At 37.1% G+C, this 13,802-nt stretch overlaps 1 protein-coding gene across 2 annotated transcripts in view; it reads right to left on the reverse strand.

The window, feature by feature from the left end:
- The window catches only part of LOC120528077 (NACHT, LRR and PYD domains-containing protein 3-like), a 43,276-nt gene extending 36,234 nt beyond the window's left edge, over positions 1 to 7,042 (reverse strand). For both annotated transcript variants that reach the window (XM_039752076.1, XM_039752075.1), the window contains exon 1: positions 6,665 to 7,042. The gene's annotated coding sequence lies outside the window, so the exon portion shown is untranslated. The remainder of the gene's footprint in view (positions 1 to 6,664) is intronic.
- Between the last annotated feature and the right edge of the window lie 6,760 nt (positions 7,043 to 13,802).

Consider the following 13,802-nt stretch of genomic DNA (forward strand, 5'->3'; position numbering starts at 1 on the left):
TTCTAGGCAATCTTGATCCTGCTATCTTAGGACTCCTTCAAAACTCAAAGTCAGCTTCTCTGCATTGTGATTTAGTTAATCTGATGAGGTCTATTCAGTGAGAAACGTCATGGCTTTATAGAGTCATAGACAAAAAGCTTCACCTCAAATAGAGGAAAGAAGAAAAGTTTGTATTTAGATTATTAACAACAGTTAGCACTCCTTGCATCTTCTACTCACCCTGGCTGATTGCTTTCAGTATGTAGTTTTTATGTTTCTCCCATTTCTGCATATACTCATGGATGCTCCCACATTTCAAAGACATACAGTACATATTAAGATCATATTAACGTCATGACTGTTTACATGTCTTGAGCAGGACTAAACATACTGGACCAATGAAAAAGGTTGTGAGGGAAAGCAGGGGAGCAGGAACTCCATCCACTGAGCCAACTCTGCAATGTAACTAATGGCATGGATCCAAATTAAGATGATCAAGTTGGGTTCACTAGACAATCTATACTAATAAAAGGCAAAGCCCTCACTCACTCACTCACTCACTCACTCACTCACTGACTCATCACTAATTCTCCAACTTCCCGTGTGGGTGGAAGGCTGAAATTTGGCAGGTTCATTCCTTACAGCTTCCTTACAAAAGTTGGGCAGGTTTTATATCGAAATTCTACGCGTAATGGTCATAACTGGAAGCAGTTTTTCTCCATTTACTGTAATGGAGATGAGCTTCAACGCCGTGGGGGCGGAGTTTCGTGTGACATCATCACGCCTCCCACGTAATCACGCAGTACATAGAAAACCAGGAAGACCTCAAAAAAGCGCTGAAGAAAACATGCATTATATAATTGAGAAGGCAGCGAAACAATAAGAAGCGGCGAAAGTGACATATACAACCATATTCATGAGTTCTGCTACTTCGGAAACAAAGCACCATGTAAACCTACACTTTAAATTAAGTTCATAGACAGGCTGCCGCTGGCGTTTGTAATTTAGTGCCTGCCCATATAAGGCCGTCCGTCAGCGGCAATCCAATAGCAAACTCCCACTAAATATTCACGGGTGAAGGACTGTGCTTATGGAGAGGAAGATGAGATGGTCAGGGTGGTGTTTGACACAAACTCAGCGAAACTGCGAGAGAAAGTTTTAAGTGCCAGGACTAAGGTAACATTAAATACAGCCATGGACATCACACGACATGGCACCAGCACAGCTGGGAACCTTCGATTCATGTACACCGAGCGGCTCACGTGAACTGGATGCAGTGCACAGATAAAAAGCAACAGTTCCAAAGAGCTGAACAAAACCGAATTACACAATTGAAAAGGCAGCAAAAAATATGAAGCGTCTGATAAGCATATTCATAAATCCAGCTACTGCGGAAACAAAGCACATGGTGGAAAAAGTCAATGTCCCGCTAAAGGAAGACAGTGTTAAAAAACCCGTGCATGCAGTGTGTCAGGTCTCAGATAAAGAAGAAGACGAGCTGTTTATTGATGCAGTAAGAAACGAATCGATGAATGAAACCTGTCATCTTTACAACGATTGACAAACACGGAATGTAACTTGAACACAACACATCCTACAAATACGAACCTGATTGAAAGAAATAATGATAATCAAATCCTTGATGACAGCAACACTCAGTAACACTCACAAAACAAATACTGTATATTGACAGTCATGTTACGTTATTTTTAAAATGTTCCCTTTTCTTTTCTAGCTTTTTAACACACTACTTCTCCGCTGCGATACGGGTATATATATATGTATATATACTCTACATACGAATAATGGATACTTTATTCGCCATCAATGATTGTTTTGGTAAAGCCATACTCAGTGTATTCATTAGATGAGCGGTAAAAAGTAAGAGCGAGGGAGGATGACTTATTGAGGCATGCAGGCTGTAGTGCGTCAACTCTATCTGAATTGCGCGATCACATTTGAAAAATATATCTTTTCAAGTTCTATTTAGTCCATATGTGTCAAACTCAAGGGCGCGGGCCACATCCGCCCGGCGTAATTATATCCGCCCGAGATCATTTTATATACTGTATTATTGTTATTAAAGCCGGGTATATGAAGGCTGGTAACACAATAAACTACAGATCCCATAATGCAGCGCTTCAGCTGCCTTGCCAACACTTACGCGTTAATCAAGTCTAGCTTATGATGCTGCAAGTTATTGCGAAGCTAGCTCACACGATGCTGAAGAGAAAAGTTGATTCTGAAAATAGAGCCTTTAAAACCGATGGGAGGCTGAGTATATGTTTACTGAACCCGTGTGTCTCATTTGTGGAGCTAATGTGGCTGTAATTACAGAATTTAATCTAAGACGGCACTATGAGACAAAACATCAGGGTAACCTGAATGCAATGCAGAAGATACAGAAAGCAGATAATTAAATAAGAATCTGACACTTCAGCGGACGTTTTACCCGTGCACAATCACAAAGTGATTTCAAGTGAAGCTGCTTTTATGGGAGACACAAATGCACCAGTGCAATTTGCCCCACTTTCCCTGTTGCCAAGTAATGTTAAACCAAGTCGTCACTACGGTGTTCCCAAATATGCACTTTGCTGATAAACTGAGCGCACTGAGTTTGCACGGCGCTTTGGTGACTTTGAAGAACAAAAAAAGTCCGTCTACATGCGGCTCGAACCTTGTGCATGTTTGGTAGCACATATCTGTGTGAGAAGCTCTTCTCAGTGATAAAGACTAACAAAACAGCACACAGGAGTCGCCTCACTGATGAGCACCTGCAATCCATCCTGAGAATCTCCACAACACAGAACCTCACACCAAACAGAAACGAACCTGTTGCCAAAAAAAGATGCCAGGTGTCCAGCTCTAAAATGACATATGAGCAAAGACAACTGAATGATTTGATTTGTTATTGCTGAAAGGAACACATTTTATTTATATTTCCAGGTTTTGTTATGCAGCATGTTCATATTTGAATTTGTATAATTTTGACAGGATATATTTTTATGGAGAGCAAAATATTATAAGTTGTTTAAGGTTTGAGTTGATTTATTCACGAATAATATTCCTGTCTGTTTTTACCATTCCTACCAAAGATATTTCTGTCGACTAAATAAAAATTCCTTCTATTTAAAATTTAAATAGAACTTGAACAAATACGATAGTTCATAATATCCACGCAGACTTGCACGTAAGAGCGGGAGTTATCCATTTTAACAAGCAGCGTATTGCACTGATACGAAATAGCTGTGTGTGTATATATGTAGATATGTATGTATATGTATATATGTTTATATATGTGTGTGTGTATGTATATATATATATATATATATATATATATATATATGTATTTGTGTGTATATATGTAGATATATATATATGTATGTATATATGTGTGTGTGTATATTTATGTGTATATGTATAGATATGTATATATATATGTTTATGTGTGTGTGTGTGTAAATATATATATATATATATATGACAGCAACACTCATCACTCACAACAGTGACAAAACAATTACATTGACAATCATGTTACATTATTTTCAAAATGTTTCCTTTTCTTTTTCATTGCTTCTTTAACACACTACTTCTCCGCTGCGAAGCGCGGGTATTTTGCTAGTACCTTATATAAGAACACAATTCAGCTACTAAAGTAGTTTATATGAACCGTTTGAATCACAAAAATCAATAAATGGGGTTTTCCCAGAAACCCTAATTCTTTCTCTGGATTTTTTGGGCTCTTATTTTACAATATTTACTCGCTATACTTTGGTGTAGTATGTGTTAGTGTGTCTTAGAATAGCCAGGATTAACTGAAACCTTCAGTTAGGAGTAGCACAAAGTGGGCATTGCCCATTCTGCTAGGCTTTAATGGCACAATAGGCCTGCTAAGAAAGTAACAGGGATGGAGCCATGCAGTTGCACAAAATCCCCACCTGCATTCTAAACTAAGTGACTGAACTTCTTCCTGGACTTCATCTGATAACAAAGGTGTAAATCAGAGATGAAAAGACATCTTTCCACAGGCCCCTCTGTAGACTTCTTGATCCAGAAGGTGCAAAATGGACTCACGCAAGGACAAATGAGGTCCAAATCAATGAATGACAACTCACCTATGAGGATATACTCCAACCAGGAGAAATTATACATTCCCTTAACACTCTCTGTATCATCCTGGAGATTCAGGAGGACTTTCTTTGGCTCTCTCAAGGGAAATCCAAGAGAACTCCCACAGGAAGTCTGCTTTCACCCTCTAAAAATACTGAAAACCTCTGAAACCTGCTCTCTGAAACTAAAAGCTAAACAGCTGGTCTCTGCTTGGGGAGCTGAGACCTATAAACCTCTTTCTCCTTGTGGATCAGTAATTGACAATCTCTCTGTCAAGCCAAGATGTGGACTGAAAAGGCTGAGAAACAGCCATTATTCAAGAAGGGAACTTCAGCATCTAAACTGTTATTCCAGATAGAGTAATGCTTTTACCTATGAAGTTATAGAAGACAAAGTGGAAAGTGAGCTGAGAAAACCACTGCACACCACAAACAAGGGATCATGCAGCAAAGAGAAAGAGTGCACTCGAGCATAAGAAGAATTCTCCTCTTGAATCCAGAGCAGCAACAAAGCAATAACATCGGACATCATCTTTATGACTGTGCTTTGTTAAACTATTTATGTGTGCCAAGATAAAGTAGAACTCTAACTAACTAGTAAACAGCCAGTAACTCTGTGTTATATGTTTGTCTATCTAGTGCCTCTATGTCCTGTCTTATATGTTAATATACAGTAGATTAATGCATTTTTTGTACTTATATAATCCATGTGTATTATTATGTTTCTTAAAACAACTGTGCATCAGTTACCTTGACATAAGTCTAAGGGCTGGAGACCCTTTCCTACAACAGAGAAAGGTAAGGTAAATAAGGCAGGAGCCTTGCCAAATTATTTGATTAATTACCGGTACTGCCAAAGGCAAAACTATTAATTAATCAAATTCATATTTCCATTCCTACATTTATTGGCCTCCCTCTGAGTGTGCAGATTTAGTCACACTCATTCAAACACAGGTAATGGCGCAAGCTGGATTTATGAGGCAGAAGCATTAACCTCTGCACCATCAAGGTGCCCTTTGCATGAAATAGTAAAAAATTGAATTGGACAATAGAAAGATACTTTTTCAAGATTGCTGGGGAAAATGGCTACCTGCCTTAACAAAATGATTCCAATAATGTACTCCATATAAAGGTGATGGCAGTGGGGATGGATTGGTAAAAGTACTTTCGTGCATTAGTTAATGGGATAATTTAAATTGTCCCTGTGTATGTGTGATTGGACTGGTGTGGGAATATTATGTTATAAGCAACTGCAATTAAAAAATAAATGTAGCCTTTTTATGTGTTCATCTAAACTGCAGGTTTGAATTTTCTACCACACTGTGACCTTTTGGATGAGATTCTGACAGCATCTTCTGCCTTGACACAGTGGTACTTGTAAACTCCAGCCAGTAATTAATTTAAATGTTTGGTAACATGTTCATAAAGATAAAGAATATAAAGTAGTGTTATATTCAAAAGCAACAAAAGCAGTGTCTAGTGTGCTTTTATTTGGGTTTATACCCAAATATTCCTCACTCCTTGTCCCATGTCACTTAGTCATGCTCACTACATGAATATGCTATCTTTGTTGTGTAAAGAAAGACTATGTTCTTCAAATAATTTGTTTTCATATAATTTTAAGAATAATATTATGATTTGATGAGCCATTAATTGTAGATGAAGTGTCTAGAAGATCTAAACTTGGCCTCAAACTTTATACGGAATCTACAGTGGGCTAATGTTAACAGTTTATGTATCAAAATCTTTATCAGAAACAATTCACCCAGTTTGATCAGTAGAAATCTGTACACCCGATTACCCAGTATGATCACCAACAGCACTGTGAAATGCTAGATCCCACTGGAGTAAACACCTTCAGTATTTCAGACAAGAGCTCAATGAAGCAGCACTTTAGACATCGGTGCAATCACTAAAATGTCATCAACACAAACAATGCAGCAGAGAGGTAAACACCTATGTGTTCACCCAGTGTACAGGTAGCCTTCTTTACAGTAGGTCATTACTGGGGCAGCTTAGCTATTTACTAAACAAATAAACTTGATCGACTGAATGGTCTCCTCCCAATTGTCAAATATTATATGTTCTTATCGCTTCTATATTCAGCACAGTTTCGATACACAATTCAGCCACTGTTTGACCAAAAATAAATCCCTCAGCAGTTCTAACACCAAATTGTAAACACCAAAGGCACTCCACATGACAGCCTGTGACAATCATACCAAAGAGCATGTCTGACATTACTTTATGCAGCATTAACACAGTCAACACATTGGCCACTATGAACATCAATATTTAAGAAGCCAGTTCATTTAGTGCAGATACTAACACTTCATACATCAGTTCACCCATTAGTTCCACCAGTATAAACCTCAGCTAAAGTTTATATAACCTTCAGCAGCAGTACCTGCAGTACCTTGACCTAGGATAAGCCCAAGGACCATTTCAGACAACAGCTCCCTGAGCTTTAACTGAAGTAGCTCTCCAGAGACTAACCTGTGATTATAGTATTAAGTAGTACTTAGGACACAAGTTAACCAGCATGAACACTAGCAACACTTTTGCTTACTCACCGAGTTTACTGAGCTGTAGAAATTAGTTCCCGCAATAAACACCTTGGCAGTTTTTGCAGTCTTCAGCTAAGCTTGTACAAGAATCCTCTGCGAGTAATTCGCCATTTAACTTCAAATTGGCTCCAGCGAAGTGTCAGATACCAGAAGCATTCCCGACAAAAGGCCATCTCATTATGGAGTATGAAGAGTGAACTTCTGTTTCTGTCTCAGATTTCAAGTCTATCTTGCAATTCAGTGCTCCACAAAACTTGGTGAGAGAGGCAAATGGACCTTGGACTTTTTATTGTCTGTGTAACTTTCAGCTCACATGACAGAAGTGAATACAAGCAGCCAGTGGTGTTACAGATTTAAGAGCAATTTAAAGCAAATGTTAATATGAGCAACGTGCACTGATAGACAGTAGCTTTAGTCTGTCACTTTCTAGAGGAAGTAAAAGTCACTTCCTTAAATTTATAAAACTGAAAACAAGTAAAGTTCCAAAATAAGTGTTTTATGTCTTGAAGAAATGCAGGCTGTTTGACATAAATTACTGTTTCAAAGCCACGTCCCTGCTGAATTGACTGCTGTGATTTTTTTTTAGTATTACATTTTAACGGACTGCACAGAACGCTTAAAGGGAAATTTAGCCGCTTTCTAAAAAGAAAATTAAATTGGCACTTAGATTAGAATTTATTTGATTAAATATTTAATTTGAATAAATGTTTTAAATGAATAATCAAAAAAGATCATTGTAAGGTTATTTTTTAGTTCCATTTGGCTCAGTTAAACAGTCGAGCAAACAATGAATATGCCAATGGAAGAAAAAAAAATCAGGCTACCAGTAATCCCAGTTTGATCATCTGGGCACACATTAATGCAAAGATGAAAATGAGTGCCGTTTCTCAAATTAATGAACTTGTTGCAAATTAAGGCTCTAACTTGAATTCAGTTGTCTTCAGTTGGCTTCGATTAGATATGAAAGATTAGATGTCAAAAAAACTAATGTAAAATCTAGTTTGTTAAATGATGAGAACAGTTCAAAGTGTCAGCACATCCAGTTTATTTCAGTACTTAAATGGAACTAATGTGAGAAAGTGCTGAATAAAGATAAAGCCTGTCCACAGACTACAACCTTGGCATATTCTTCTCCCTGCTTCAGCAAGCACCACTCAAAGCATGCTCACTATTATACACCCTGTTAGACCACGCAATTATTTTTTGAAGCAAGCATTCTTTGACCAGTGGCCAGGGGAAGAATAAACTGGAGCCGTCCATCATGCCTTCCAAAGCCTAGTTTATACTTGACAAGTTTGCGCCGGGCATAGGGCAGTGTGGTGAAAATGACGTCAGATTTGGAGATGCCACCACAAGAGGCAGCAAATGGTCTACTCAACTCTTATTTGTGTAAATGCTTTTGTTAGACTCAGTTCCTGCGCTGTCATGTCTTATACATTTTTATGTTTTCCTCATTTAAAGTTGTTTATGAAGAGTCCTCAGTTTCATCCTTTAAAGAAGCTTTTCTGGACAATATTTTAAGACAATGTATTAATTTCTTTTGATGTAGTCCTTTTCTGGACAATAATTGTATATGTTCTACATGACGTATCAATGACTAAGCGAAGAAGAAAGTGCAGCGCCCAATACGTTGCAGAGAAAAAATAATAATCTAAGTGCAAATTCGGAAAATAAGGAAAGTAATAATCAGCCAGGACCAAGTGGAATTTAAAACCTAGCCGGTCCAAGTGGGGTCAGAAATAAAAGACAAAGAGTAGAAGACAAAGTAGAACGTTGTAAAGAGGTGGTGATACAGATGCAGAGCAGGTTAGTGATTATGAAAGTACTAAAAAGTCTCAAAAAACTGATAGTAAAGATCGCATTGGTGCTATCAAATGGAAATAATTACTCAGTGAAATAACAGAACAGCGATAAGAGATCAAATATATGGACATAGGCGATATGTCAGAAGTATGTAGATATTGCTTGGCTTTAAAGTTTCAGTTGGAGACTTGTAGATCATCTAATTCATGTTGCCATCAGGAAAAAGTAGTGTTTCTTCATAATGAAGATGCGTATCCGCAAGAATTAAAAGATTTGTCGTTTGGTGAAAGTGAAATCCATAAACACTACAGGCAAAATATCCAAATCTAAAATAATCTGTTCGCGTTCAAAACATTCATTGCTCAAAACATAGATTTACACAATTCAGGACTATATGCTATACGTCTCTATGGTCCTGCAACAATTAAAGCTACTACAAATTTCATTTGGAAGAAACCATAATTCGGTCAGTTTTATATTTATGATCATGGAGAAGCGATGCAACATAAAATTGAAAGAGTTAAACTATCGGACACAAATCCATACATCCAAAAGTATTGCGTGTATACATGTACACAAAATGTATCTGCAAAACACAGACAAAGAAGTTTTCTTGAATTTCTATATGAATCCAAAAGATCACAGTGGCATTTATAATAACCAACATGTGACGAATTGTCAGCGATAATAGTTTCAAAAGACGGAGATATCAGAAGTTTAAAAAGTACTTGTGTGTTAATTTCAAAGCCAAACAGAACGAAAACATATAACTCAACGAATACCTCTAACGCAACATGAAAGATTGTTTTATTTCAATTTATTACATTTTACTATTTTTAACTATAGTTAATTACTCACTGTAATGTAAAATAGTTAGTTCTATTATGCCTATGTATCAGTTCCCATGAAAATAACAATCTGATTAAAGTGTACATCTGCTAACCCATACGCGAGTGGCAGAGACGGGAAATGGCTGGCGCATGGCGTCCACACGGGTGTTGGTGAGCAAAGCAAGCAGGGGACTGAGCCTCCTAGTCTTTTATAGAAAGACCATCATAATGTCACAACTAGCTACTAAGTTTCAGAGCAAGCAGATGCACAAAGGAGTGTTGATCATGAAAACTACAGAGAAAACATGGCAATGCCCTTACAAATAAATACACAAAATGACAGAATCCATAAAAACTTACTAATTGGTGACAAAATGACTGCCACAAAAAATGGTAAAATAATAAATATATTTCAAAACAACACTAGAAACTTATCTGCCTAATCCTCCTGCGATCCTGCATCACTGCCACCAATATACAAAGCAGTGAAATAATGAAATCAACAAAATGCCATATGTACAGTATAAGAGATACTCGAAACTGTTCAGGTAAGAGGCCTTTTTGCTTCTAATCTGAGATCTTGTCAAGCTGAAAAGTAGTGCAGTGCATGCTGCAGAACATGGAACATGAAGTAGAACTTTTGAGTCTTTTTAATTATTTCATACTTCTGTTTATTTATCTAGGAATCTCAGAGGGCTGACATTAAGCCTTCTGATTAACAATGTCTGATTCTGTGAGAAACTGGAAAACATGTTGCCAGAATGTTCTGGTTTGTGTGTGTGTCACCTGTCCAAGTAAAAAGGGAAAGCTGATAATGATGGAGAGCCCTCCTTCCTACCCCATTCCTCAGCTGCTGTTTTAAAACTGCAGGAGCAATATATCCCTGCTAATATGAGAGAAAGGCTGTGAGTTGAGGGGAAGGGGAAGCGTGACATCAGGAGTGGGGAGCCAAGCAGGGTACTCCTCACTGTCCTGCTTCACTATTACGCGGGTGGAGCCACGGGGGATGGCTAATTTATAGATAAAAAGAAGAGAAAAGAGACTGGTTTGTCATTGCTTACTTGAAATGGGCTGAGTGTGGGCTTTTTGAGCAGCCTAAACATCATTGGGAATGTTTCTGGAAACCCCTAGGATCAGACTTCTACATAGACTTAAACTCACAGCAGTGAATTTGTGATGCCCATGTTGCTCATGTTTAATTTGTAATTATGCACAGATCTTGTAAACAGAAGTGTGTTGTCTGAAAACAACTTTTAATTGGTCTGATCATTTTGTTCCTATTCTGGATCCATCCACAATATAGTTATTGTTAAAACCTTAACGGTTTTCTGATTATTTGTCAAGAAGCTTATTGAAGTATAATAGTTTCCTCCTGTGAAAAACTACTCACCTAGTAGCCATATTCAGCAAATATTACTTTATTTAAACAACGAGCATTTCAGCTTGACACTTGGGTCTTCAGAGAATTCCATTTATCCACACCTACATAAGAACATAACAATTTAAGAATCTGGCAAGCAAGAGGAGACCATTCAGTCCATCAAACCCATTTGTTTAGCTAATAGCTAAGATGTCCCCGTACCTCATCTAGATACAGGTACTTCTTAAAGGTTGTCAAGGTTTCTGTTTCATGTCTCAGTAGTTTGTTCCAGGTTCCCACAAAACTTTATGTAAAGAAGTGCTTTCTGGCTTCAGTCCTAAATACATTTCCTTTTAATTTCCACTGATGTCTTTCAGTATGTGATGCATTTTTAAGCCAAAAGCATTCTGCTTGATCTACTTTATCAGTACCTTTGAGGATTTCAAATACATTCCCACACAGTTTCCTCTGCTTGAGACTAAGCAGGTTTAATTCTCTGAATCTGTCACAGTGTCCTTAAGTTCTGGGATGGACTTGGTTGCCCTCCTCTACACAGCTTCAAGTGCTGCTATGTCTTTCTTGTACTGTGGTGACCAGAACTGCACACAGGACTCCAGATATGGTCTCACTAGCGAGTTATATATTCTAGGTATAATGTCCCTTGATTTATATTTAACAATTTTTACAATATAACCTAACATTTTGTTTGCCTTTTTAATCGCTTATGTGTATTGTTTAGATGATGAAATGCTGTGTCAACATAAACCTCTAAATCATTTTCAGGGGTTGTTTCTTATTGGTCAATGTCTCCCATCTTCTTTTTGATGTTCCATTTGTCATTGTGTAGAACATTAAACTGCATTTATTAACTACACCAGAATTAAAGTTATTATTACAAATTAGGAATGGTAGCAGTCCCAGGCCAGACCTCTGATGGGGCTGCACTGCTGACCTACACACTCTACAATGAGCACTCACCTCTTATCTGTACACTTTATCTCCAGTTGGTTAACCTGCACATCAATTTATTTCCCATTTATTTACTCTAAACAATACAAAAAAGCAATTGACCAACTGATAAAAGCAGCAAACCACTTTGTATCTGAGGAAACGCATATCTAAAGCAAAAATGTCCAACCACAAGCGTAAATTTGAAGACCAGAGTACAAAAGTAGAGCAAACAAAATGACATAATAATGATCACTAAGCCAAGTTAAGGCTCAGACTCAGATAAACTAAAAGTCCATTGGGGTGTCGTACCTCAGACATTAAGTTAAAGGGTGCAGACTTGGTAAAGGTAAAAAAGAAAGAAGGTTAAAGACATGATATTTCATCAGGTATGTGAGTGAAAAAGAAAGAACAGGTCACATACAGTGTATTGAGACACTATACATATTTTCAAATTAATTTATTATGAAAAACATTTATTCAGTATACTAAGATGGAAATCATTTTGACATGTACAAAATAATGTAACGTATAATAATGTTTTAGCTGTGTATTTTATGATGTTGGTTCTAATAAAATACCATACCATATCATTTTCCAAGCCTTCTTAACCCTGAGCAGGGTCATAGTGGGCTGGTGCCTATCCCAGCAATTATGGGGTGCAAGGCAGACACAATCCCTAGCCAGGGTGCCAGTCCATTGCAGGTTGAACACGCTCACACACACACAGCACACACACAGCACACACACACAGAGGCTAATTTAGTGTCACCAGTCCAACTAACCTGCATGTCTATGAACTGTGGGAGCAAACCTGAGCATCCGTAAGAAACCCACACAGACATGGGGAGAACATGCAAGCTCCATGCATGGAGTACCAGGGATCAATTCTAATATAACAGTCAAGAAACAAATTTTCCAGTAGTTTTTTTTTTTTTGCAAATGGAATAAGGCAAACTCTATAATCACTTTTTATGCCGCCGTGTTAACACTGACACACGAAAAAAAAAAAAGTTTTGAAGATTTTAGATCATGTAACCTCAAGCCAGCCTACTGTACAGCAAAGCAAAAGCTACAGCCTCACATCCTGTTCAGTTTGTTCAGAGTACAGCAGGCCTAAGAATGGACAAAAATCACCAGGCAGGCTAGGATCCCCCTGAAAACACCTATGTAAATCTAAAATACCAGAAGAAGAAAAATAATAAAGGACCAGACAAGGGTAAGAACCCTTTAAGAATGATACTTTATTTTGTGTTTGATACAAATATTTGTTTGTGTATACCTTGATGGGATTTGGCTAAGCCTGAGTGAATTGAGAGCATTGAAGGTATGTAGCTTTGGCTTGTCTCAGTTCTTGCTCATCACAGTTTATCCTGATATTAAGGAAAATCTGCTTGGAAAAATATCAGATGACTCATATGGAAGTTAAGAATGACACAGCATCACAAACATTTAATGTATGTTAAATATATTTTCTCCCTAATATATTTTCTTAAATGTACAGACACAGTCAAAAGTATTGGTACCTTTCCACTATTAAAAAAAAAATCTTCCATAAAACTGACAAACGTAATTGGCATCCACCATTCTTTATATCATATTCCATACAGCAGATGCTTTCTCTTTAATTTAGGATGTAACATGTTATTTAAAAAAAAATAAAACAAATGAAAATGGCATGGTAGTTATAATAAAGAATACATTTACAAGAAAATATTCAGTATAGTCTGCAAAGAAACATGAACACATTTAAATTGTGGGCATTAGCCATTTGAATGCTGAAATATAAAATGCAAGAACTAAATTCCGTGTTTAATTACATTAAAAGCCAACATCCCTTGTTGCCTGCTTTTACGAAAAACTTATACTTTGACGAAACCTTTTTCTTTTCTCATCCATTATCAAAAGTAATTTAGATGTGTACTTCTACTATATAAATGATAATTTAATGATATTTCTTTAGACAATTGTGAAATTAAAAAAAGAGAATTACTTTTTGAAACATTTTAAATATATTTGGCTACAAGGTCCTACTTGATTTGCCTCATTTGGAGTCTTTTTAACAGCCATTGTACATAAAAAATATTTAGGTTATTTTCACATGCCATATTAAAAAATAATATTGCCCAGTAGTTGGAATTGTCCAAGTTAGTGGTGAAGATGTAAGAAGGACTACCACTTTTCAATATTTAGGTTTTCACCT

The sequence above is a fragment of the Polypterus senegalus genome, chromosome 4 (assembly GCF_016835505.1).
Source record: "Polypterus senegalus isolate Bchr_013 chromosome 4, ASM1683550v1, whole genome shotgun sequence".
In the NCBI taxonomy this organism is placed as follows: Eukaryota; Metazoa; Chordata; class Cladistia; order Polypteriformes; family Polypteridae; genus Polypterus; species Polypterus senegalus.